Raw genomic sequence first — 5,439 nt, 5'->3', positions numbered from 1 at the left:
CTAAGAGTTCTTAGGTTCTTAACTTCAAGGTTGAATTAAGGCAGAAAGCTTGGGTGTTAGCTTAGTAATTGCTTGGAGGATTGAATCTTCAGTCAAGGTAAGCTCCAATTTATGATATAATGTTTGAATTCTGAGTTTTTCTGACTGGTTTTAGTGTTCTTGAGTGTGTGAGTTTTAGAAATTAAAATTGTGTTTTGATGAGTTTCTAGACTAGGTTTCTGTTGTCTTATGTTACTGAAATCATGTTAGAATGTTTGTGGTAATTGGAGTATATTATTGGGATTGTTATGGGTGGTTTTGAGTGAGGTTTGGGTGTTAAAATGGTGGTTTTTTTAGGTTCTAAGGGGTCAGACCATAGCATAGTTCTTGGTGTGTCGCGGCCCTCTGAAGCAGATGGATGATGGAGAAGGAGGGCGGGTCGCGGCATGGGTAATGTAGGGCCGCGACCCATGTCATTTTTTGGGTGAGGCTGAGCCTCTGGTTGGAGCCATGCCACGGCATAGGTTGTTTAAGCGTTAAGGACATTTGTGGCGTTTTGGAGTTTTTAAGCGTGGGAACATAACCTAGGGTGCTAGGGATCGATTCTACTACCGTGTTTGGTGGAATTCGATGTCCTGGAGGCTAGAACCATATCTGGAATCCTTTTTACAATTAATAACGGTATCCCTTATCTTGGTTGTGACTAGGTATAAGCTAGGGCTCAAGAATCAGATCGTGCTCAAGAGCATCCCTCGTGATCAGTACACTTGGAAATTAACGGTAAGAAAACTACACCCGGTTGTGAATGTATAATGGGACTAAGAGTTCCTTGTTTTGTATGCTTTATGATGGATGATATTATGCCATGTGAATAATAATCAAATGGCCTAAGAGTGTTGGAGTTTACATTGGTGCACAGGGCGCGGCTTAGCAACTAGTAGCTCAGGACAGCTTATTATTCACTGAGCTCGGTTTAAGTGGACTGGAGTCAGTGGGGTAAATTGAGGGTGTGACCTAAGGGCGCCGACCCTGATTATCTTTTGATTTGATTATTATTATTGATTGATGGATTTGTCATGCTGAATAACTGAGTGTTGGTTTGTTATTCTCTGGTTATGTCTATGGATTATGTGATTGATATGGTATGCTAAGTGTATGAATATGTTTTAAGGGTTATTCAATTGTTATCATTGTTTGTGCTACAATGTGGTGTTTTCTTGCTGGGCCTTGGCTCACGGGTGCTACGTGGTGCAAGTAAAGGCAAGGGTAAGCTTGATCAGCCCTGAATCAGAGAGCTCTGAATGTAGAATGTACATGATCAGCTGCTCGGCCGCCATGGTTGAGGAAGAGACAGGAACAGGAGGACCATAAATGTCTGTTTTGCCCTTAGAGTGGCTAATGGTTGTTTGTACTCTTGAAAGTTTGTAAACTGACTTTCAAACACTATTTATTTTGGGATCCCTTGTATAAAACGTTTAATTATATTAAATCTATATTTTATGACCAAAACCTTTTAACCCTAGTTCATTAGTGATGTCAGTGACACGTTTTTAACAAAATGACTTGATTAGCAAGTCCCACACCTTTATAAATACACAATGTAACGGTCTTGGCTACCCAGGGCGTTACACAAGATCCAGGCCCGTCGACCCGCAGGCCTGACAAGTATCCGTGAGTCCATTCTGTGAGCTCAAGTTCTAGGTCTCGATTCTACGAAGAAGAGATATGTGAACTACACCGGAAAAACCAAAGGTTAGAAACAACCTTGGATAACATGCAAGAAGTATTGAATGGCCTTCTGCAAGGGAAGTCCAACATATCTCTTCCTAGGCGAAAAGAGAAAGGTCAGGAGCGGGTTGAAACCACAGTGCCAGTGGATGATGGGAGGACTCGACACTCCACCAGCAATACCCCCTAGACGAAGTAGCGTGAACGTCCCAGACTGCCTAAACAGCCCCAGAGGCAAGAACAGAAGAACAACGTTGATACTCGTAACAAAGTCGAGGTCACGTCGAAGAAGACGCCCTCAGACTTGCGAAAAGAGATCAATAAGAAAAGGGTGGATAAAAGGACTACACCTCCTATGGCACCCCAGGAGAACAAAGGAAAGGGAAAAGTTAACCCATCCACGTTGAGAGACTCCTTGAACAAAAGGAGGCAAGACTGAGACACAGCCATGAGGAGCCTCCAGAGCAAGATAATCATCGCATCTGGGGGGAAATCCGTCGATGATGAGTTCGATTACGAATCTCCCTTCGCTAAGGAGATCCAAGCCATTCGGCTCCCAGCCAACTTCAAGGAGCCTCATATGACCCCTTATGAAGGAAATACGGATCCTAAGTACCATCTGGACGCATTTAATGACCTGATGAAATTGAGGGGAATCAGTAGCAAGGCCAGATGCCATTGCTTCACTGTCACATTGAAGGGACCTGCGTACAAGTGGTTCAAAAGACTCAGGCTAGGGTCCATCAGGTCTTGGCAACAATTTTCTAATGATTTTCTCCAGCTGCAACTCGTTGTGCATGATTACACGATGCCAAGCACCAACCTCGCTAACGTGAAACAAGGAGAAAATGAGAGTCTAAAGAGCTATATCCACAGGTTCAATTTGACAGGTTCAATATGGAGGCAGCCAAAGTAGGGAGCTTGACCCGAGGGGAGTTAAAAATGGCCATCACGGCCAGAGTGCGCCCGGGGAGTAAGCTTTGGGATAACATGCTTAAAATAGAGGTCACAGATTTGGACGATTTCTATGAACGAGCACAGAAATATATCTGTGTTGAGGATGGTCACGAGAGCCTTAAGGCTGGAAAGGACCGGTCCCCACCAAAACCCTTAATCCGGGAAGACCAAAGCAGCGCAAAGAAAAAGAGGGTCTACGAAGTGTCAAGAGATGATCGGCCCTGGAAGCCCCAAGGCATTGATGAGCGCAAACAAGCCCCCTATACCTTTTATACTTACCTCACACATGCTTGGGAACATATCTTCGTTATGAATAAAAATCAGGTTCCTTTCAGGAGGCCCCCGCCAATGAAAAAGGACTGATCAAAGAGAGATCCCAGCAAATATTTTCAGTATCATAAAGATATCGGCCACACCACCACGGAATGCACTAATTTGAAAATAGAAATCGAAGAGCTTATACGCAGGGGACATTTGGGCAGATACGTCCACAAAGAAAACCAAAGACCTGAGGAGGGAGTATCCTTAACACGGGCAGGAGAGGTTGCCCCAGAGGTGCAAGGAGAAGTTAGGACCATCTTTGGAGGACCAGGATTCGGAGGCAAATCAAGGAAGGGGCGAGACAAATACACCAGGCGAAGTCCACCGCCGTGCGTCTTCAATTTAGAGCAACGCCCCTCGAAGATCTTTAAGGGGGAGAATGACTCAATAACCTTCACCAAAGAAGATGTGTGGGGTGTGCATTTCCCTCATAATGACCCATTGGTGTTGACTGTCCAACTTGCAAACATGAGGGTGCATCAGGTCTTGGTGGATAATGGAAGCTCTGTGGCCATCATATATTGCCCAGCTTTGGAGAAGATGGGGCTAAACATCCGACACCTAAAGCCCTGCAATACCTCCCTATATGGATTCACAGGAGATTCAATACAGCCCCTAGGGGCAATTGAGTTAGCCCTCACCATGGGAGAACAACCCAGAAAAACCACCATGATGACAAACTTTGTCATGGTAGATTGCGCCTCGGCCATGCGGTATTAGAGAGACCCTCCCTAAGAGAATTGAAGGCGATAACTTCTGTGTACCACTTAGCTATGAAATTCCCAACTCCTGGCGGAATAGGAAGCATGAAAGGAGAGCAGAAGGAAGGGAGGGAATGTTATAACACATCCCTCTGCACGGCCATAAAGCCATCGGTGCCTATGGCAATGGTTGTGCATGACAGCGGAAACCCGCATGAGTTGGACTCGCGAGTCAAGAAGGAACCCAGAGCAGAGCAAGTAGAGGAGTTAGAGGAAGTCACAGTCACGAGTGAACCGTGGAGAAAGCTGAAGGTAGGAAGAAACCTTCCGAGTATCGTAAAGGAGAAGCTGGTAGAATTTCTTAAAGATAACCTCAACGTATTCGCCTGGAGTCACGAGGACATGTTGGGAATAGACCCGTCAATCATGTGTCACCACTTAAACAACGACCCAAAAGCAAGGCCTGTGAGGCAGAAAAGGAGAGCGCTAGACCGAGAAAGATAAACACCCTTAAAAGAAGAAGTTTACAAGTTAAAGGAAAATGGGTTTATCCGAGAAGCATTCTAACCAACTTAGGTATCAAACCCTGTTTTAGTCCCAAAGCCCAATGGAAAGTGGAGGACTTGTGTAGATTTTACTAACCTCAATAAATCCTGCCCTAAGGACAGCTTCCTGCTTCCTAGGATAGACCAGTTAGTAGACGCCACGGCGGGGCACGAGCTACTTAGCTTCATGGACGCATATTCCGGGTACAACAAAATACCCATGAACCTGGCCGATGAGGAGCACACCTCGTTTATAACATACAAGGAGCTTTATTGCTACAAAGTGATGCCTTTTGGTTTAAAGAACGCAGGTGCTACTTATCAAAGGCTGGTGAACAGAATGTTTGCGAATTAGATAGGGAGAAATGTGGACGTATACGTAGACGATATGTTGGTAAAGACAAGGAAGGCAGAAGAGCTCACAAATGACCTCAGTGAGATGTTCGACACCCTCCAAAAATTTAGAATGAAGCTTAACCCGCTCAAGTGCACCTTCTGAGTTTCGTCAAGGAAGTTCCTAGGTTTTATAGTGAACTCTCAAGGTATCGAGGCCAATCCTGACAAAATCAAGGCATTGTTGGAAATGAGCCCACCACGGAGCAAGAAAGAAGTGCAGTGCTTAACAGGGAAAGTAGCAGCCCTCAATAGGTTCATCTCCAGATCTACTGACAAATGCCTTCCTTTCTTCAACGTCCTAAAAGGGAGCAAGAAGTTTGCTTGGGATGAAGAATGTCAGGAAGCTTTTGCTAAGCGAAAGGAACACCATGGAAAACCACCCCTTTTGGCTAAACCATAAAAAGGGGAAAAGTTGTACTTGTACTTAGCCGTATCAGAGCATGCTATAAGTGTCGCTCTGGTCAAAGGAGAAAAGAAGCATCAGCAGCTCATGTACTATGTGAGCAAGCGGTTGGTAGACGCAGAAACTCGGTATCCGGAAATAGAAAAGTTATCATATTCCTTGATAGTGGCTTCACGCTCATGCTATTGAAGTGCTCACCAACACCCCTTTACATCAAGTCTTACACAAACCGGAAACTTCAAGAAGGTTGTTAAAGTGGTCGATTGAGTTAAGTCAGTTTGAGATCACTTACACCCCATGGGCCTCAGTCAACGGGCAGGTACTTGCAGATTTTATAGTTGAGTTTGTGCACCGAACCCATGAGGAGGGAGAGGTAGAAGAGAATGAACTGGTGAATGAAGGGGGAAAA

The sequence above is a fragment of the Humulus lupulus genome, chromosome 5 (assembly GCF_963169125.1).
Source record: "Humulus lupulus chromosome 5, drHumLupu1.1, whole genome shotgun sequence".
Lineage (NCBI taxonomy): Eukaryota > Viridiplantae > Streptophyta > Magnoliopsida > Rosales > Cannabaceae > Humulus > Humulus lupulus.
The sequence above is the reverse complement of the archived record's forward strand: the minus strand, read 5'-3'. Positions refer to the sequence as shown.